We start from the raw sequence: 23,044 nt of genomic DNA, 5'->3' as shown, positions 1-23,044 counted from the left end.
TGGGTTCTTGCTGATTCCTGAGATGCAATTAAGGCATATTTTCCTAGTGCAATGCAAAGTACTTGGCTTTTTTTTTTTAATGATGATTAGCTCTTTAGCAACACACCCTTTCCTGGCCACAACTTTATACGTACTTTTCTGGCCAAATTGCAATTTTTTTCACATTTTTCTTCTCAATGTTTTACTCCTTAATCTCACTATAATCTGGGATAAAAGCAGCCAGCAATTACCATTCCACAGCCTGAATACTGTGCTGCTTTGAGATTTCTTTTACCATCATCTTTCTTTCATCATCTTTGAAGTCAGCCTCATACAGTGTCCCAAGCCATTGACAAATGTAGACAGACTTCTTTTTATCAGAATATGATACAAACGGTCTCTAGTACAGTTCTCAATAAAGTCTTCATTCCCACTTAAATCCTCATCAGCACAGCCTTTACATTCCACATTCCCATCAGCATTCTGAGTCCTTACCAAATTGTCCTTTAAGCTCTTGTTACACTATGCTTCTCTATGCTTCATCTACAAACTTTCCCATTGCTAAAGTACACAAATTCCAAATGCTTCTGAACCACATTTTCAATGATATTTCTAGCAATGATTCCATTACTGAGTACCTATTTTCTGTGTTAGTCATCTTTTCATCACTGTGACAAAACCCCTGAGATAAACAACTTAAAAGGATGAGATTTATTTTGGCTTGTGGTTTTAGAGTTTTCTGCTCAGGTCACTTGGCCTCATTGCTTTGGGCCTGTGGCAAGGCAGAACCTCATGGCAGGAAGTGCATGGTGGCACAAGCTGCTCACTCAAATCATAGCAGCTGAGAAGCAAGAAGAGAGAGACAAAGTGGGTAGGGTCCCAATAAACATTTCAAGTGCATGTCTCCAAAGACCTGTCTTCCTTTCACCAAACACCATTTTCTTTTTCTTTTTTTAACTGGTGCTGGGGATTGAACCCAGGGCCTTGTGCTTGAGAGACAAACACTCTACCAACTGAGCTAGACCCCCCAGCTCTCCAAATACCCTTTTCTAAATGTTGCACCACCTCCCCAAATCACCAAAAGTTAGCAACCAAGACTTCAACACATTACCTTTGGGGGAAATTTAACATCCAAGCCCTAGAACTGGTCTTCAAGTTTCTATTGATTCAGGAAGAACAGATTGATGTTGAATGTGAAAGAAATATTCTTAACACCAAAATACCTTATTCTCACACTATTTTAGATCCAAGATGACTATGAAAGATACTTGCTAAAGTACACTAGAAGAACAATGAACAAGTCAATAAATACGGTATATGTATCAGGTGATGTTCATATAAGCTACTCAGATTTTTAAATGAGAAAATTTTTGTACAGATAACTGATTACCAAAGAGGGAGAAGGGCTAAAGAAGCAAAGAAGGGAAGAAGACACTTTTTAGCTTAATTATTATAGCAACAACTAAACACCCTAATGTGTGGAAAGGATGAGAAAAATGATGTAATTCAGAATCCATGATTGCTGTTACTGATTCAGGCTGTAAGAGCATTATAGTTACAGCTGTCATTGCTAATGGACAAGCCATTGCGTCTACCATTTTGCAGGAAGTCTGCAGTCCCACCACAATGCTAGTCAATATATGTAGAATTGCTAGAATTTTATTTTCAAATTGTTTATTCCTGTTATAGACAAATGCAATTAATAACAATAAATATGTAATAACTGGCTAATCCCTTTTTACAGTACTAATCATTAAGCTATAGATTCTCTTAGGTTTTCTATATCAACACTCAAATCACATGAATATAATTACAAGTCTTTCATAATTTGGATAGTTACTTTTTTCTCTTAGGAATTTTTTAATATGTATTTTTTCATTTCCTGGCCTAATATCCTAATATTCCTTTATAATTATCTGGAAAATATCTTAATCATCTATAATTATATCTCCATTTTATTCTAATAGTTTTTCCTATCTTGCCTTTTGTTTTGATCTTCTACACTAGAAATTTGTCCCATGTAAAACTTTTTCCAACAAGTAGATTGTTTACATTGCTATTAATTTTTTTTCTTGTCATCTAATTTGATTGTTTTAATTATTGCCTTACTTCTGTTTTATTTGTGATCTATCTGTTAACTTCCTAAATACTGTTTATTTGTTTTTGGTTAGAATATACACTGCTGAAGAAGCACATATTTCCTGAATTCTTGAACTAGACGCTTGTCTCATTGATATTTTTAGCTTTTCTTTTCCAATATAAGTGGTTACAAATACATACATACATTCATACATACATATGTATATATTCTATCTCATATGCATTTTATTACCTTCACATAATTTGAATCCTGAAATAGTCCTTTTCTCCTAGTTATGTCATAAGTGAAAGTTATTTTTGTTTTTGTCAATCTATTTTAAAAAAATGTGTTGAGAGATTTGAATTGAAATAACTTCTATTATCCATTTAGAACATGGGTCTCTTATCTTAAATCTTTATAACCATACACTTCTATGTTGTTTGTGTTATAATTGCAATATCTAAACTACTTCTGTGTCTGATTCTGCTGCTGCTGTTTTTCTTTATCTTTTCTTAGGGGGCTTTGAGTGTTTAGTCAATTTTAACAGCAAGGTACTATTTTTTCTTTAAAATTTTAGTGTGAATTTTTAAAAATTCCAGGATAAAAATTTTTTTCCAAAAAGGAATTGTGTTTGTTTCTTTTATTTAGCTGGGATGCTGAGAGTTTCTGCATAGTTTATCTTTATGAGCAAATGTATGCTCTTTTGGTTCTGAACTTCATGTAGTAAATGCTATTAGATTCCTCAACTAGAGATAGCAAAACCTAGAAAAGGATTTCGTCTTGTATTGCTTGAGTCCTTTGAGCCTGTAAAAAACAATATTCAGATTTATAGTTTAGAAAAATTGTCTTGAGTTTTAAGCCAGGTGTTGTAGTCAGTTTGAGCTGCTATATAATAAAAATGGGGTATGATATATAACAAAAATACTGCAGGCTGAGTAGTGTAGACAATTCTAAATGTATACTCATGTATTAAATTATTAATAAGATTTTAATGAATCTGGATATCTCATAGCCAGATCATTAATAGAGTCTTTATATGAACTATTCCTGTAAATATGACTACTTCTTTTGTGATATCTATAGATATCTTTATTAATTTAATAAAATATTTGCCAAATAAAAAAGCTTCTGTAATAAAACTTTGTCAGTTAAAATCTAAAAACAAAAGGGAACTTTACTAAATCAAGATGATTTTCCTTTGAGACATGTTAGTGTGTTTATGGTGTTTGTGTACATAAGGTATAGCCTGTTCCTCACCTTGATTTGGTATTGTTGGAATCATGAGTGTATTTCACAATTTCCATCTTGAATTTCAGCTACTTGTGTTCTATTAAGGCTGACTAATACATATAGTATTATCTTCTAGATATGTTCTTTGTTCGAAGAAACTTCAAACTTCAAGTTTAAACCAGCTTTCATTCAAAATGGAACTTTCTTCTGTAGATCCATGTATAAGATTTGTTAAGAATAAATTGTTACATAATATACTTCAGAAAAAAAATGTACTCCAATTACAGTAGTTTATGAAAACTGCTCTAGGAGTCTCACAGATAATTACTTTATTTTCAATTAAATATTTTAGGGATCTGATTTAAAGCAATAATTGAATCAATAACAATGTTGAGAAAACTGAAATTTTTTTGTGACAGTTCCAGTTTTCATTATACTGGAAAATAAATATGAGAAGCCACTTAGAGATTTTTTGCCTATTCTGTTGTCATGAAGGCCCCTTCCCAAAGTAAAATACGTATATCAGATTGACAAATCTGTATCATCAGTCTTCAGGAAACACATTGAAAATTTTGTAAATTCATGATCACTTTTGTTTTCAAATTCATTGACCTCATTTTTTTTTCAACTGTCCAATTGAAAACTTTTACCCACATTGTAGCCCTTACAGCCCAGTGGCCTCACACAAAGCATTGATTTCATATCAATGATATTTCAAATACAATAAGGCTCTTGGATGTGGTGGGGAGGCATTCTAAGTACAGAGAGTAGCACAAGAAAGGACGTTGACTTCTGAAATAGCAACAACATGTTTGCAAAGCAAATAGCTGATGACTAGAGGCTAGGCTGCTTCTTGGCTGGAGCAAAAGGGTCCAGAAGCAATATAATAACGTGCCTGGAGAGACAGGAACTCGTGGGACCAACTCACATGAAGCTCTCTTACCACCTCCTCATTTACTACATTGTTTGATAGAGAGTAGATAAGTAGATGGAGGTACAGGGGTAAATATAGAAAGGCAGGAGTAAATGCTTATTATATAAATAAAATTATAAGTAATATAGTATCTATTTTGAATAAGGATGTTTACTATCTTTTAGTACATTAAATGAGATTTGCATTTCTAGACTTAATTTTCTTATTAGGTGTCTTAAATCTAGATATGTAAACATCTTTGGAAATACTGCAGCCTTGTTTGCCTGAGCAGAATTAAAGTTCTACAAAATCCCTACCAGTTTAGAAACTACTTGAGTGAATTTCTAATGTGGATTTGGGTTATTAATTAGACATGTTCACTAACATTTATTAAGGAGAACTGATGGCAGGGTTCTCAATTTAAATTCATCTTTCTGACCTCATCCTTCATTTATTCTTGCGCGTGCCCTATTACGGTCCTACAAAATTAATATGATGGACTGTATCATTAAGTGTTAATTATGTGTCACGTATTATCAGATGCAGGAATTAAAGGTGGTAGAGCTGTTGTCCTTGAGATATTTAGAGGTTTAAAACATGTGGGAATCTCTGCATTCTATGATCTGCCTAGTCATACATATATCAGAAGTATACTGGTAAGAAGCAAAAGTACTCTTTTATAATACTCTGTCCATACTCTAGTATGACCTTGGAATCCAAACATATAACTAGTCCTTAATGTAAATTCTTTATGGACAACATGCCAAGTTGTATCGTTTAAATATCGTTTGGTTCCAAATGGACATTCTTCCTTCTATAAATTCTCTATGATGTTGTTCAGGGACTAGTGTTTTTTTGGAGATAGTTTAAAAGTAAGGAAATAACTCTCCTACAGGAATTTTCACAAAATACATCATAATCTCTCCTCCATCATAAATGCTTTGCTTATTCTATTTTGGCTAATTTCAAGTTTTTAACATTTTTAAATATCAAGAGTGTTAGAAAGAGAGGCTTCCTTTTCTCCATTTTACTTTCCCTTGATAATATATAATTATATTTTACTCAAGTCAAATACCCTCTTATTAGTAATTATTGGTTTTATCCCTTAGATCAACAACCACTGTTGTTCTTTTTTTTCTGTCCATGGTAACAAAACCTAGAACTCAAGGTTTTTGCTAAGTTTATGTGATATATGTGGTCATATGTTATATTATGATTGATATGGAATTTGATGCATAAATATTAATATATAGATCATGATTATTGATTTCTCAGAATGTCTGAGAAATATGCTATCTTAAATAATCCAGTTTGGAGTCTCTTTGCTTCATTGTTTCTAAGGTGCATATTTTCAATCTTACCATCTCTGAAATTGCAATATGCCTCATGAGCCATGATGTCTTAAAATCTCTTTTGGTCAGGCAACCAATGCAGCATAATGCTCATTACCTGCTCATGAGCAGACCTGATTATGATCTATGGTACACTGTCTACACAACTTCATCTCTCAGTGTAACATTCTATCCACCCTTTAAAGACCCTTTGAGGAGGAAATATGGATTCTGTTTGTTGCATTAGAATTGTTCAGTAACACCTTTTGTTCAAATTTAGAAAAAACTGACATCAAGACTGGTGGAACGGGTATCAGAAGTTTAGAACAAAATCTCAGAAATACTAGTAGAATTTTTTATTAAAAAAAATCTCTTACTAACTCTTCAGTTCAAAGAATACTATTTGTACAAAAGGCATGGGTAGTGACATCTTTAAATTGAAAAGTGATAAAGAAAATTCAGACTCAGAATGTGATAGTGTTACCAGAAACTATTTTACTTTTTTTGTGATTACATAAGCATGATAGAGTTAAAATTATGTCAAAGTAAATCTAACAGAGCTCTTTTAATAAGTATAATATAAAGATTCTAAGTAATAAGACCTTGTATCATTTTGAATTGGTAGATTTTAACGTCATCCATAGTATATATAAAAATGATTTATAATGCAAAACTAACACCTTTGAGAACCCATGGAAAATGTAACTGAGTTTTTTTCATGGGAAGTAAAATGGATATTATTAAAAACTGTTTTTTTAATTGTTAATTTGGTGGAATCAGCCCTAGAAGGGTCAATTCTGGCTTTGCAGACTACCTATTAAGGTAGAAAGGTTAGAAAATATGAGACTAAATGTAAAGTAAGTCATGGAGGGCTTCATTTTACATCTCTAATACTAGTTCTTTGATGATTTTATTCTGCTTTTGTTTTTGGTCTGATATTTACTTGCAGAAGCAAACTCAACTCAACCCTAAGCCAGAGACCTTCATTTATTTGACTTTTGATTCATTTAGATTTTATTTCACTCTTGCTAATACTTATGCTTCAAAGTATAATACTCACCTTAGGCCATATATGACCTAATATTCTTTTGATCTGCGTTAATGATTTACAAGAAATTCACAAGCACTGAGAAAAAATTAAATGTGTATCAGTAAGGGGCTCTCCACCACCTAAGTCTTATTACTTTCACATTTCATTCTTTTAAACCTTATTCTTCATTTAAATCAGCATAAGTACTTACAATGAGAAATAACACTCTTTGAGACAGCTTTGCTATAGTCATTTTTCATATGCATTTTTTTAAAATTCTGCTGCATATAAAAGAGGAAATGGAGAGAATAGGCCCTAATACAATGTCATGTTATGCTGTCTGTGCTTAGAATTATTGATTTTAGTTTACCCTGGCTCATGAATTCAACAGCTAACTAAGATCTGTACATGCAAATTTTTTTTAAGATCTTACAAATGTGGGAGGGATTATGGAACCATTTCCATTACCTAGATCATTAGGAAGAATTTTGTACAAACACCTTCTAGCATTTGCCACAGAGACATTATTATTTAAGTACAAGTTTGTTGACTGAACCTAGCCATGGACTTTTTGGCGGCATGAATCTTTTGTTCCATCTTTAAATCCACAGTACCTAGAGCTTCTAGCTTGTGGCCTTATAGGGAGGTGTCCAATAAATTATAGTAATGGAATATAAACAAATAGGTTTAAGGACCTAATTTGCCCCATTTATTTTGACAAAAAAAGTTACCCAGTAAATATCTCAAGTCAATAAATTAATGGGAGGAAAAAAAGTGATTGAATTTTCTCCCAAATTGTGAGCATTTCTGAAGCAAAAGACAATATGAAAGAGGAACAATTCCAGCTACACTTGTGCACCTGACCCTTGAGCGCTGCCAAGTCACTTCCAGCCAGAGACCTCCCTTCAAAGCCCTCCTGTCTTGCTCAGCTGCAGACAGAGCTGGCAGACAGCAAGGAAGGCGTGCTACCCTGACCTTGCTTCCCACAGATTCCTGGCCAGCTGCAGGATGGGGACAATAGGTCTGCCTCCACTCAAGTGCATGTAGTTTTAGTGCATATTTATATATGTATCATTAGAAGTCCCCAATTCATTCATTGTTCATCTTTCCTCTCTGAAAATTAAGATTTCCAGAATATAGGTGAGCTGTAAATGAAAAGGTTTGGGGTTGTTTGCTTTTGTTTTGAGCGTTCATATGTTTAGGGCTGACTACAGATGTGAATGAATGACAATTGCTATTTAGAACCATATTTTTCGGGCTACAGATTAGTATTGCTGAAATTCTTACCTAGAACTACAAGCTTAAGAGCTGAGTATGAGTAGTGTCTCCAGCCACATCAGAGACACAGAGTTGAACAGAGGGTCTTGAATCTCTTTCCTTAAGACATGATATTATTTTATAGAGAGTAAAATTTATTTTTTAAACCTCAGCCCCCGAGTCTGCTCTCTTCTATGTCTATAACTTTGCCTCTTTTATATCTGATTCCATGACCTAACCCCCTGCCTTTTGCACATGTTTTTCTCTCTCTTCAAGCTCCAAGATCTTTCTTTTTTCCCTACGGCTCCACAGTGTGAATTTTAAAGTGATTTATATTCCAAAGGTTTAAGGAGCTGATTATTTTAAGAAGGAAAGGGACTTGGAAAACTTAACCATTTCCATGGAGCGCAGCTATGAAAAACAACAGAACTTCAGGCTTCTAAAAAAAAAAAACAAAACACAAGGCCATGTTTTTGGTAATCTCTGGGTGGTAATCTCACCCCAACTCCTGCCAATTGCATGACTAAAGTCAGTTATTCTAACAGATGTTTCTGTAGATTGTTGCCAGTAAAAAGAACCCTCCAATTTCTCAGTGGATCTCTTAGAGGGTAATATACATCATGGGAATACAACAGACAGGATTTATTTTAAGCAAAAATTGATTGAATGAGACAGAATTGAAATAAAAGGAAAGAATGAGAAAAGCTAGTGGAGAGATTGCTCACTCCCTGTTGTTTACACCCCCTTCTTCCCTGCTTTTCCTTTTTAAAGACCTAGAGAAGTGTAGAAAAAAAAAATTCAAGGGTGAAATTTAGAAAGTCAAAACTGCAGGAGCAAAAGGGAGTTTTCTGAGGCACAGAAAAAGGAATTTGGATTATAGCAGGAAAACAATATTTTAAAATGAAACATTCAGGAGAAGGAAAAAAGGGAAGAATCATTTATAGTTTTGAACATCTGATATGTGAGTCAATAATGTAGGTATTTTACCCAGGTTCAATTCTCACAGCGACCCTATGAGTTAGGCAGCATCTTTTGCAGATGATGAAACTTAAGCTTGTAATGCAAAGTAGCTCATATAAGGCTAACATAAATAAGCTGGGAAGTTGACTACATTTCTCCAAACAGAAGATGCCAAAAAGAGTTGGAGAATGCATAGATCGAAAGGTGGAACTCTCAAACAAGAAACATTAAGATAATCATGAGGAGATGATGGCACATAATTAAAAACTTGGAATAGAGAAGAAAAGATGGACAGAACACAGCTATGGCTATCATTCCAAAAATGAGAAGCCAAATCAGTTGGTTCTTCTATATGCTTCATGTTTTGAACTTTTCACACAATTGTTCTAGTGGGAAAAATATATATGACAAATTGTAAATCTTTTGTAATTTCCAATACTCCATGTTCCTTCTAAGTTACATTGGAAGGGAAAATTCTAGAACCTGAGAGATGGGGAGAAGTTGGGGAACTCCATCCATAGGTGAATTTACATACCTAGATTCAGATCTCAACTCTACCACTTATAATTTCAGCTGTTGGGATTTATTTCCTCACTCGTCAGAGGCAATTGGTTTAGATGAATTTCAAATTTTTTTTTCTTTTGGTTTGCTATAATTCTGTGATCCTTGATCAACACTATGAGAATGAGAGCTTTCATGATTGGGTCTATCAGTGCGATTTTTTATTCTTTTCACGTTCTCTAATTTACTAAGTTGTGAGATTTTTGTTGTTGTTGTTGGTTTTGGCTTCCTCATGGACTCTGGTTTTCAGTCTTTAAACAATAGCATCTGCAGGAACTGAAGATTATTAATTTATGGGCTTAAACAACATTATTGTTCATGTGTCTTTGTTTACTCATCTTTCAGATGGGGATAGTACAGTGATATCTACCTCTTAGAGTTGGCAAATATTGAAGTAATAAAGTTCTTAATATGCTGCTTGTTATATGGAATATACTACTTATAAATTCCTGATAACTGTTCACTTCTCTTACTTTTCCAAACTAAATATTGATTACTTGCTTTTCAAAGCTTAGGGGTTGTCTCCTCGGGAATTAAATACAGCATCACATATTATGTTTTTTGGAAAAGACATGCTCTTTTCTCTGGCTTCAAAAATTGTGGCTGTAGAAATGACATCTCAAAACATCTCATTCCCTTCATACTAACTTGAATAAATACTTATTTTAGTCATTCATCCATGCAAACCTAATGCTAGTTTAAAGATTAATGATTCATGACTTTTCTGACTGAACATAGGTAAACTTTGTGGTAATTTAGGCCAAAATACACTAATTGCTTTAGTCAGCTTTTTTAGTGCTGTGACTAAAAGATCTGACCAGAACAATTGTAGAGGAGGAAAAGTTTATTTGAGGGCTCCGGGTTTCAGAGGTTTCAGTCTGTAAACAGCTGGCTCCATTCCTCGGGCTTGAGGTGAGGCTGAATATCATGGTGGAAGAGTATGGCAGAGGAAAGTGGCTCACATGATGATCAGGAAGGAGAGAGAGAGAGAAAGAGAGAGAGAGAGAGAGAGAGAGAGAGAGAGAGAGAGAGAGAGAGAGAGAGACTCCATTTGCCAGATACAAAATATATACCCCAAATCCATGCCCCCATTGACCTATCTCCTCCAGCCAAATCCTACACACCTTCAGTTGACACTTAGTTAAACCTGTCAATGGGATTAATTCACTGATTGTGTAAGACTCTCATAACCCAACCATTTCTCCTCTTAACTTTCTTGCATTGTCTCACACATGAAGTTTGAGGGGCACCTCACATCCAAACCATACACTAATGTAATCAAGTTTTACTGACAAATGAAATCATTGAAGTTCTGGTGCCAATGCCTTAACTGCTATGCTTTTGCTTTCAACCAGGGATCTATTCCTTTGAAATTTTCTAAACTACATCTTTGCATTGCAATTTGACATATTTCACTCACACATCTCATTAACTTACTGTTTTCAAAGGAAATGGTATAAGAACCAACCAGGGAGGTGGGGAGCAATTCTGCTCTCTTGGCCCTGCCCCCCAGAAATTCTGCTTCCCTGAGTAGGCCGTAAGAGCTCATGAATCTCGTTTTTAATTAATATCCTAGAGGTACAAGTCATACATTGGTTATTATAGCATAGGAACAAATTTAGATCCTTAACTTGAAAAATTTCTTACAGAACTCTATAGTAGCTGCTTAGAACAAATGAATCACGTGATCAGTGAGTAAGTGGTTTTCTACATGTCATCTTACCTGGGGATGCTTATGAGAGTACAATTTCATGAAGGCTGCTTTTAACCATTTGCAATATAGAAACATAATTATTTTGGTTTTTAAGAGGCTATGATTGGAGTAATGACATTACGGGCCATACTTAGCTATTCCTTACTGATACAGGCCAGAATTGTTGATATTTAGTACCTTCACTTTTTGGTGTAAAACTAAATCTATGTTGTTTAACTATTATCTTCCTATGCAGCAAAACAGATAAGAAATAATTTCCTTTGTAATTTAATGAAAATTTCTCCTCTCTCTTTGTTTATTCTTTCCAGTATTTTCACAGTAATTTTTTTAGAATATTAGCCATACCCTGATCACCATTCCACACAACTTAAGTCAGCACACTGCATTTTACAAGAGGGAATTTATATCAAAAACAGAGATAGGTGAACCTAACAGTCACATTACACATCCCTAGCTCACAGAACTGGCTTTAAATGGTTTTATGATATTGTATTATTTTCCTGTGCATTAGAGTCAAAGGCTAATAATGAGTGGGAGGGTCTGGAGTGAGTCAGGGGAGGCTAGGGTTAGTTGGTAGGCCTATACATTAATGTGTAAGCAACTTGTTCAAAGGAATAGAATCCTAAATTACAAAAAAGTAAAAATTGGTTGAAAAATACAAAGAAGACTAGATCATTTCTATTACATATAACCCAAAACTCTGAGTAGTATTTTAGAAATTATTTTATTTTTCAGATATTAGGAATATCTATTTGCTGGAAATTTGGAGATTCTTTTTAATGTCAAGCAAAACAATAGTCTACAAACTATAATTCCATTGCCTTACTATAAATACATTTTTAATGTATAATCTCTTTTTTTCAGAAAGTTAGGTACACTTGAGCATGTATTTATATCTTTGTAACTTACTATTCTATAGCTAACAATTTTTTCATTAAGAATTATTAGAAAAACATTTAAAAATTAAAAAAAAAATTATTAGAATACATTTCAATTACTCCATGTCATTCTGGCATACAAATGTACCATCCTTTATTTGTTTTCTGTATTATTACATGTTTACATCAGTTACTCTCTCTCTTTTTTTGTCCTAATTAAAAAAAAAAAACAGATATCCTTATACGTGAATCATTGGGTGTTTCACTGATTATTTAATGAAATCAAATTCTAAGAAGTGGAATTTATGGGCTATATTGTCTAATTGCTCTTGAGAAAACTTTTGTCACTTTATATCTCCACTAGGATTATTTAAAATCACTCATTTTTCTATAACGTTTCAACTCAGGGCAGGTATAAAATTATATCTCATTGATCTATTTTCTTCAATTTAGTAATAAATTGAAATAAATATAAGCTTTAATTTCCCCCTTTAATTTTTTTCCCCTAGGATTTGGGAAGGCTGGGGAAAAAATAATAAAAAGTTTTTTCCAAGTCTGCCTTGCATGGGGTCTAAAAGTTGCCAGCTCCACAATGGAATTAACTGAAAAACTTGAGAAGTTCAAATATCATTAATCACCTGACTTGTAATATCGACCAGAGAATGCTGAGAAAAATAACTAAGAAACTATGAAGATAAAAATGAGCCTCCAGTAAGTATCCTATGTGTTTAATCTATTTGAAATGATCTGAAAGCAGACCATAATGGTTAAGACCATGGGCTTTCAAATCCTGCAGTTTTGAGTTAAGAGTCCCAGCTCTACCATTTATGAGCTGGTGCTTTTGACCAAATTATATTTGTTCTCTGTCAAGTGAGAGTAACAAGGCAATTTCATGGAATTGTTGTGGACTTGAGATGGCATTTTTAAAATTCATGTCACGACTCCTTGAAAAGTCTCTTAATAAAGAATAGGATGAGTAACGGCAGAGGTCATTATGGATATGTTATGATTGCTGTTATCATTCAGGACAGACTCAGACTGACAGACTGATACAGAAGCAAGGTTGACCATGGTCTTTGTGAATTTTTCTTGCTGTGGTTGAGAAAATTCCACAAAGGTAGTTCCCTAAAAATTATACCGCCCTCACTCCCAACAACTCACCATCTGCTCTCCTATTGTCTGACATTCTACCTTAAAAGATTGGTTCGTGTTAACTTTAAACATTTTATATTTTGGAATGGAAAAAATCTGGAAAGAGGTGGCACACTTTTGTTAGCAAACCATTTGCACTTCTGTGTGGATTCTGGGTACAGATGTTAATAGTGAGAAATTTGAGTTCTTTGGTCTAGAAGGGGGTCAGGGAAGAATCTTATTATCTTGAGGTATCTTGGATTTGAGGAAATGAAATAAAAATGGTAAAAAATAAATAAGAAGGATTAGGAAGGAAAATCGTGATGTCAGAATGGAGTATTTTTCAGTTAAGACCTGATGACTATGAATGTGTAGAGGGAAATGTATACATTGTGTTATGGTAATGTCTTAGTCAGCTTTTTCACTGCTGTGACCCAAAGACCTGACAAAAACACAATTTTAGAGGAGGAAAAGTTTATTTGGTGCTCACAGTTTCAGAGATTCAGTCTGTAGCTGGCAGACTGATCTGGGACCAAGGTAAGACAAAACATCATGGTGGGAAGAGAAAGCAGTTCAGGACATGTGTTGAGGAAGAAGAGGGAGGGAGGGAGGGAAGGAGAGAGGAAGGGGGAGGAGAGAGGGAGGGAGGGAGAGAGAGAGAGAGAGAGAGACAGAGAGAGAGAGAGAGACAGAGAGAGAGAGACAGAGAGAGAGAGAGAGAGAGAGAGAGAGAGAGAGAGAGAGAGAGAGAGAGAGAGAGAATCCATTCAACAGGAACAAAATATAAGCCCTAAAGGCATGTCCCCAATGACTCATCTCTCTAGGCACTTCCTACCTGCCTTTGGTTACCACCCAGTTAATACATTCAACTGGATTAATGCACTGATTAGGTTAAGGCTCTTATAACCCAGTCATTTCACCTCTGAACTTTCTTGCATTGTCTCACACATGAGGTTTTGGGGTCCTTCTTATTCTGAACCGCAATAGGAAAAAAAATTGAGTTCTTTCTTTAGTCACTGAATTCGGAAGAACAGATATTATGTGGAAAGATAGATGAGGTAAATCAGGAGCCCCCATGGGCACTCAAGACAGAAATCCATATATTAGTCTCATGTGGACGTGTTCAATTCTGGTCATTGTTCCTGGAGCTCCCTCCTCTTGATAATGTTCTTTTAATAATAAAAGCCACGTGGAGGCATGTAGTAGGGAGCTGGACAATGGGTAGTTTGAGAAACACTGAAAGACAACTGCATCATGCACAAATACTGTGACCAGAAGTGTGTGAATTTGGATGGTGATAAAATACATTTTCATGAGACAGCGAGGCCCAGAACCTCAGGGAAGTGTTGCAGACAATTGTCCTTCCCTTTTTCATCATTCACCTCAATAAAAATTATTTGGTGGACTTAACTGTGTCTCTACTTTGATTTGTGTCTTCTACTGGGGTATTGTTCAGAATCCCTGGAACTGGATGCCCAGAGTTCCTTTGGTTGGCCTGTGCCCAGGGACCTCTGATACTAGGTTTGTGCTTTGGGTTATGTGAACATCTTGTGACAATATGTGTCTCCCATTTACTTGCAACCACTCTGGAAGGAGTCATCCACTCCATAGGGTTAGGATACTCAGAGTGGGTACTAGAGCAAGAGTATCCCCAGGCAGATGGTGGGACTATAAGAAGTTTTATTTCCTTCACTCTTAGCCAGCCACCTCTGTAAGGCTCTGAGGGTATCATTTTACTGTGTCAGTAGCATATGGTCCGGCCGTTTCAATAGGAAGCCCACATTTGGTGAGTATTCACATCCTAATTCCATTCACTGTCTAAAATGTGTACTAGGGGGTTGGGAAAAAGGAGTGTCAAGTTAAGCCTGCTGCCAGCCTGGAAGAACCTGGTGACAGTTTGACCTTTTGCAAGGCTTACCCTAGTCTAGCTGCTTTCTTTTTCAACAGTGAATAATTATGACCCTCTTTTTCCAAATATAAAATGTATCCTTCCTCCAGTGATAAGTTTTGGGAGTCTGAAACTATAAGTCTCCACATTTGTAACTAGGGAGGAAACCCAGTTGTAAAACTTACCACCTCTTGATTCTCTGAGAGCTTCTTATCATTTCCACTTGAACCGTGCTTTTTCCTAACCCTCTGTTTTTCCCTCCTGTCCCTCAGACCTCTTGCCTGAAGCTCTTTCATTCCTGATTTGCACTTTCGCTAGAAAATGGGTCCCTGGAGAAATTGAATTCAAATAATTCATTTTTATTGCTTATCGAGGAGAGTTGATAGGAAGGAAGTTTGAAATGACAGAAATGGGATTTTAAATCTCTTCCATAGATTTCATTTATTCCATCCATGTTTATCAATTGTCTACCATGTAATAGGTACAGTGGGGACAGAGAGAGCATAAAGCATGGTCTCTGCCCTCTGAGAGACTTTAATCTCAAAAAAAGGATAAATTTGATACACAAATTTTATTACCTTAAATCCTCCACTGAAGAAGACGGATATAAATACACACATACATATTCAGAAGCAGCTACCTTCACTACCAGGAAGTTGTCGGTGTCCTGCAAACAGCCTTGCACACCAAATAGTGGAAAAATTTAGTTTCGGAAGCGGCACGTTTAGAAGTCATGTTTTTCAGGCACAGGCTTAACGAAGAGCTAACATTTGTCCCAAGTTAGGTTTGTAAGAACACAGATCAGGAGGGGTGATGGGGTTCTCACACAGATCCATTTCATGGAGTAAAAAGCTAGATGGAGAAGGGTCATGAATAGGTTTGGAAGGGCAGACCAGTTCATCTTCCAAATCGGATCAATCTGTACACACAATTTTGTGACTTGTACATCACAACTGTTACATCTGCTCTTCAGTGCTCTCCTATGATGTTGTTTTTCATTGCTGTATATGATTCCATCAAATGGTTGACTATGATTTATTCAACAAATACCCTACTGTATAATTAATTAGGGTGCTTCCAATTTTTTTTTCACTATTAAGATTAATGTTACAGAGTGTGTGTGTGTAGGTAGGTAGGTATGTGTGTATGTGATTATTTAGCCCATGTATTCATCTTTATTTCCCTAGGCTTAAGTCTGAGACATGGAATTGTTGGGTCAAAGGTTATGCTTAGGATGATGGCCTTTGATGTGCATGGACCAGTGCTTTAAAGAAATACTTGAATGAGTCAAGTTTTGGTACATGGAGGCAGATGCACTATTGAGGGATGCAAATTAGGAGGGCCTTCCTCTTGGGCACTATGAGAAAGGGAATGAAAATGAAAAGGCGCATGTTATATTCCACCGTGGGTAACTCAGCTACTGTGACCTTTGTAGAATTAGTATTGGGATCTGATCGTTCATTCCCACTCAGTGTAGAGAAGCCTGAGTATTAAGAGGAACTGGTGAACAAGGCAGCCTGACACAGCTTAGTTTCAGGAGTCATATTCTTGGTATCTTCAAGCAGGCTCCAGGCTGAAACTGATAACACTGGGGACGTGTTCAAACTCAAAATACAAAAGAAGATGTACCTAGCCAAATTATACTGGGGGCCAGACAGCCTAGAGGACATCTGACAAACTTTGAGTCCCCTTGTGACCCCACCACTTACTAGCTGTGACTTTGGACAGGTATGTCACTTCTTGGTGGGAGGGTGAGTATTGAAAGTTTTGAAAGGTGCATAGCAAGGCACCTGCTATATTAGCAGAGGGCTCTATAACTGGAGAATAAACAATGTCCTGTTTTTCTGGACATTGGCTCCATTAGTGGAGAAAATACAGCATATTGATAGGCAAATAATACAGGAATAAAGCAGTTCAGCAACATTTATGCTTGATATTTAACAAACTGAAGAGAAGTGTTCAGGCTTGGAGATTTAAAAAAAAAATAGTAGACTTCTTTAACATAAGTTCAAAGAAAAATAAACTTCTATCAATTGGTAAATTTTGTCCCATCATTTTTTTCCACACCCTCCAGAGCCTATGACTATTTGTTTGCCTTTGAGCACTCGCAGAGGCGGTGATAGTCACATATTAGCAATAAATCTCTGAAATATTTCATTATATATTAGTGTGTCTTTTGTCTTGCCTGCTGAGATTCCATTTTCTCTTCTTTGGGTAAATGAGCACAATTTCTCTCTGAAAAATTTCAGTTTTCAATTCATGAAGTTTATGTGGATTTCAGTGAAGGGACCTTATAATTCAGGCTGTCTACTAAGAGCGTAGGACTTCTCTGACCTCAGTGTGTGGTTCCGGGGGGTGGTGTGACCACTCAATACAGTCAGAGTGAAATTTAGGCTTTTAGGAACTTTTATGGAGTCCATTTCTCCACCTCCCCCTTGTGGATTTTGGTTTCTAAGGGTGAAAGCCTGGGTCATTTTGTTGGATGCATATGTATCTGTCTGCAATAATGAAGTTGCTTGATATAAAGGCCATTATGAAGATGAACTGCAGTGAGCTGAGAGATGGAAAGAGATAAACCAGCTCCTGTCACCCCTGCTAGGCTTGATCAAACTCTTTCTAAAGTTGGGTGTTCTTGAATAATTTTTTTCTTTATTATCTTGAGTTAGTTTGATCTGGGGTTTGCTCTCATTTGCAACTACAGTAGAGCTGACCAATGCATACACTTGGTTCAGGAGTTTATTTCTCATGGAATGTGAGGTCAGAATTAGGATCTTAATTCTTCCTAATTCCCCTGATAGGACCCAAAATCAAATTGCATCCTGTTTTCTCAGAGTTCAAAAACCAATCAGCACCTCTTTGGATCTGAGGGCACGATTTTGTGACTTTTAGGCAACAAACGCTTCTGCATAAAGCCCTCTCATCCCAGAAATTCTCTCCTTTTAAAATAAATATATCTATATGGCAAGCATCTGAGGAATCTAGAGGAATCTCTTTATTTCATCAAAATAGAATCTTCTAAAAGAAGAGAAACAGATTTGTTGGGCTTTTTTTTTTTTTTTTAAAGTCAGGATTGTCTGGCTCAGTGTACAATAAATCATTTGTGTTTTTCTCTGTAGTCTTCTCATTCAGGATAAAAGCGACACATATAACTGCCAGCCCGGGTCTACTCGGTGCAGACTGATTTCCTCACAGCTTTCATCTCAGCAGTTACTAATGTCACAAACAGGCAGGCTTTGAAGTCAGAGGGAGGGGACAGGAGCAGCACCACTCCTTAACCATACAGCAACCAGGAAACTTCTTGGGAAAATACAAATTCAGTCAGGGCACTCTTGCTTGAAGCCGAATGGTGGTGGTGGTGGGGGGGGGGATTCTGGCCAACTGATGTACAGGACTATTTATTTCCTCTTGCTCTTAGTCTCAGGTGTGAGCAGAAACCTTGCCTTTCTGTATTCTTGGAGAAGCTGGAAAATACAGGCCTCTTAGAGAGGCCCTGCCCCAGGGGACTGGCATGATCCGTACAGCCCTTCCGTGTGGCTTTGAGAGTGAGGGGAAAAGAGGGAGCCAAATGGTACTTGAAATAGACAAGAAAGGAGAAGGACCGGCCACCATTTGCTTTCTTGCTTTCTGTGCTTGTCTTTCCATGTGTGTCTTGCTTTCTTCATGGAGGGGTAAACCGATATCCAAGACAGGCTTTTGAGACATATGATGATCACTTTGTGCTTTGGGCCCAAGGATCCTGCATTTCTGTTTATTTCCTCTACTGTTCTGCACAGATGAGGCTAAACCCTAAATGACATGGGTGACAGTGGCCGTAGAGGTCCTAAAAAATGGATCATCTTCTTTCCCTGTCCCCATTACCCCCATGCCTCATACAGCTTTCCAGCTTGGAGGAGGAAGCAGTGTGGAGAATTTCTTCTGAAAAGTGCTATTGTGTGTGAACACTGAGGACTCCGTTGCATGAAATCTAATTCCATAGTTCATCATTTTCCATTTTTCCTTTCCTGTCTCTTGGCTCTGGGTTTAAAATTTCCATCTGCTTCTCTTGCTTCTTTCTCTCTGTTTCTCTCATTCTCGCCCCTTCCTGTTTTTAAGTAGCCTTTCCAGGCTGGTCCCCAATCAACATTAGAAGAGTCGCTTTTCTCTCCTTTTCTCTCTTACTACATATTTATTTCTAGCTTCCCATTTTAGAAATATTCCTTTTCTGAATTTCTTTCTGAGTCCTGAGGTCCTAGGCAAGAGCCGCACAGGGTACCTGCAAAGTTTGTAGGGAAAGGCCTTGGAAACGTTAAAGGGACATAACACTCATTCCAAACTCAGAATGAATGACCGAGAATCCACAGTTCTCCTTGGCTTGAGATTTTTCCATAGGCTCTAGTCCATAATGCTTGTTTGCCAGAAATTGGAATTTCCAGATGTGACATTAGGATCTTAGGGGCTATGGACAGTCAGTTTCCCTATAAAAGATAATTTAAACAATAGCTTCTCATAATTATTGAAAAAATTCCATGACTTTCTTGTCTCTCCCCCACCCCACTCCCCTTTTTTTTTGGTACCTTCATTCTAATGCATGGTTGGGATTTGCTCACATATAGAAAATATATATCAATGTTTTGACAGTATATTTATTTCACAATAGTCAAGATGGTTTTGTTTCCAAAACTAATATCTAGCCTACCACTGTGTTACATTCTCATCACTTCTTCTTCTTCTTTTTTTTTTTTTTTTAAGACAGGATGTCACTAAATTTTTGAGGCTGGCTTCAAACTTGTGATCCTCCTCCCTTGGCCTCCTGAGTAGCTGAGATCACAGAGATGCAACACTGCCCTGGGCTTTCACATTTCCTCTTAATACCTATTTTAAATATGTAGATGTAACTTAAACTTATTTGCATATTCATGGAAAAATTAATTTCCCTCCCTGGTTTCTAATTTCCAACATGGTTGGGTGTAATTTAACAATTTCTCATAGTTCTGATGAAGGGTATGGTCAATTTCTAAAGGTAAAAAGTATGCAGGGGGGGAAAAATCTACTTGGAACAGAAACTTGAATGGGGATAGTGTTTTCAGGCAGAATTCTGGACTGAGACCCTAGGTATTATGGCCTGAAGCCCATGCTGGTGTGTTGTCACAGGGAAAATAAGCCTCCTAGCCTAGCCTCACCACCTCTCAAGTTCTCTGTCCCTCAGGAAGTGGCTGATAGAATCTCAATCCCAATGCCTCATCTATAAAATGTGATTTGGGAGTAATACCATCTTACAGATTTGTCAATTAGATAAAATAATGTTTGTCAAGTATCCAGCACATTTGTGCTTAAACTTGCATAAGACTTACCATAAGCCAGGCAGGGTCTGAGTGCTCCGAAAATACTTTTCCATTTCTCATAACAGTCCTAGCAAATAATCCTATTTGATTATCATTCCCATGTTGTCAGAAGAGAAAATGTGTTGCCGCGAGGTTAACCGATGATAAGGTCACATAGCTAGAGATAAAACGGATATTCTAACCTGAATATCGAGTCATCAAAGCCCTGTTCCTAACCATAGAGAGGTACCTTTCACAGAAGAAGTAAACGCCATGAATGTTATGACTCTTCCTGATTGCTCTACCAGCTGTGTTCATGATTTCCTTCTGGGTTTGTGACATGGATATGGATATTGCTCTTTTACCTGAAATATGGCTATTGCTTTAACCTTCAGCTTCCTCTTTTAATGTTAATATTTTCTGAGCTGTTTTCTTGCTCACTTTACCCCTGTCTACATTTACTTTCCAACAGCATTTATTAAACAATGTCGTGTGGTTTATATTGAATGTTCTTTTCCTGCATTTAGTGCTCTAAAGTAGAACTCAGTACATTGCTGGAGAATACATTGTAACCCATATCAAATACAGGAAAATTTGTATTTTATTTTACATGATTTGTTTTCGACCATTACACTCTCGGTTGGTAAATAAATAGCCTTATTTATTTATAAAGCTTCCCTGGCTTGACCTTCAAGGCAGGTGACCCCATTTCATCATTCTTCTTGCTGGTCTACCCTGTCTTATTCTCTTATCTAGTGCCAAGGTCTTGGAACACAAAATGATAGGAAATTGTTTAGGCAGGATACAGCATCAGGCATGTTTTTAAAAATGGAACATGAGCCCCTCTCTGTAAGGTTGGTCATGAGCCCAGAGTTCCTTGCTGTCCTACCTTCAGCTAACATGTCCCTAAACTCAGGTTCCCTGCCTAGCCCAAGGTGTCACCATGACAGTTCTGGATATCCAGTGGTCATGCTCCATGCCCCTTTCCTTCTTTCTAACATTACCCTCCACTTGCCTTCTGCTTTGCTTTGACTTCACTATCAATCCTAAGTCCCAATTAACTCTGTTTTTCCCCTAATTCTTATATGAATTCCTAACCATCCTTGTTATTCTATCTCCATTGGGTCCTGGTTTTCCAATGGCCATCCGTCCCTTACTTGGGTACAGTGCCTATTGGATCCCACTGCCTCGTTCTGTTGTCTGGCAGCCACGGTGTCTGGTTCTTCATGCTACCTGCTAACTTAGGGACTTTTAATACATTCAGATGTTATGCTTTGAGCACCCAAGGAGTGTTTTTTCTCTTTTCTGACCCTGTCCCTTTCAACCCTTTGTGACATTTAAGTCAGTCTTGAAGAACTACACAAGCAAATCAAGAGTCTACTAAATTATTCTTATCATCTTCATTGTGCCTCACAATAAGGTTATGTGCACACTCCCTCTGTGCTGCAGTAGAACCACTATTATTTCCTTCTTAAGTGAATTACTCTGTGTGTGGGGAAATTGGTCACATGCTCCATAACTGGACTTTCAACTGAGCCTAACACATGCAACCTTCCCCCAAAAGAGCTGCTAAAACAGCACCCAGCTGGCACCCAGAACCTCCTGGGGAACATATGTAAATTTGATCCAAGAAGAAACTCTGGCTTGCCTACACTAATGCTATAATATTTACTATTAATCCCGAAAAAGAGTAGCCTCTAAGTCTCGTTAACTCTCTAGTACCTAGCTTGACACATGCCACACAATTTCAAAGGATCAATGCCTATACACACAGAATGTTCTCAGTTGATGGAGCATGGTATTTAGCAAAGATGTTTTACACCAGTGCCCCCAAGACAGGTCTTTGATAGTCACCACTTCTGTTTCAAGCTGCAGACAGTAGGGGTAGATAGAAGTACACATCTGAAAGACAGCTCAGGGTTTCTTCTCGACACCAGACGCTTCTTTCCTGGAACAAGGCCAGATCAGAGCTGTCTGGATTCTTTGTGAGCCTGCTCCAAGCTAACATATTTATTATCAGGGAGGAAAACTTGCCTGATGTAAGATCCCTGATGTTTGCCATGCAGTGTTTTCTTGCAGAAAATTGCAAGAAAGTGATTGAAACAAGTTTGGCAAGGGAAGCTGCAGAGAAATCCACCCTTTTCAAGGTCCACATTTTGAAAATATCCTTGCAGATTGGGAAAATGGCTATTTCCTTTTTATTCTATTTTTATAAGATGAATGATGCGTCTGAAAAGATAAATAATGAGAGTGTAAGAGGGACCAATGGTAGTTTTTTAAAGATTGGAGCACTCTCACTGAATGTTTTAAATATTCTTAGTTATGAGGATGGGAATTTATTTTTAAATGACTATTTGGCTCCATGCTTATAAAATATCTACATTCTGTTGGTACAACACACAAATCTTTTGTGGTGGTTTTGAGAAAGCCCCAGACTTTCCGAGTCTGGGAACAGATGGAGCTCTAAACTCAACTGCATTTCACAACAGGGACATGTGTTACTATTTGCCTGTCTGTTTTCACTTTATGTGAGATGTTCCACTCGCTAGTCAGCAGAGTTATTAAACTTCTATGACTGCACATTCTTTTGAAGTGGATATGCAGCACACTTATAGAAATTAGAGAAACCTGGACCTAGCCATGCGTTTTAACAGTTCTTGGTAATTATGAAGATCTTTGGAAAGTGTAACCATTGTAAACCATATTGACAAGATGGGCTCTGGAGCATTTTGCTTCCAGATATTCATGTGCATAGGTCTAGAAGAACGTGAAATCAGATGCATTGGAAATAT

The 23,044-nt window shown here is 36.8% G+C and overlaps 1 protein-coding gene and 1 non-coding gene across 8 annotated transcripts in view; one reads left to right on the top strand and one right to left on the bottom strand.

Moving 5' to 3' along the window:
• Positions 1-23,044, top strand: part of Rbms3 (RNA binding motif single stranded interacting protein 3) — a 1,318,386-nt gene that overhangs the window by 515,428 nt on the left and 779,914 nt on the right. The window lies entirely within an intron of this gene.
• Positions 934-1,012, bottom strand: Trnae-cuc (transfer RNA glutamic acid (anticodon CUC)). The gene has a single exon. It is a non-coding gene; the product is annotated as a tRNA-Glu (tRNA).

The sequence above is a fragment of the Ictidomys tridecemlineatus genome, chromosome 2 (genome assembly GCF_052094955.1).
Source record: "Ictidomys tridecemlineatus isolate mIctTri1 chromosome 2, mIctTri1.hap1, whole genome shotgun sequence".
Classification (NCBI taxonomy): Eukaryota; Metazoa; Chordata; class Mammalia; order Rodentia; family Sciuridae; genus Ictidomys; species Ictidomys tridecemlineatus.
Note: the sequence above shows the minus strand (reverse complement) of the source record. Positions and strands in the feature narration are given on the sequence as shown.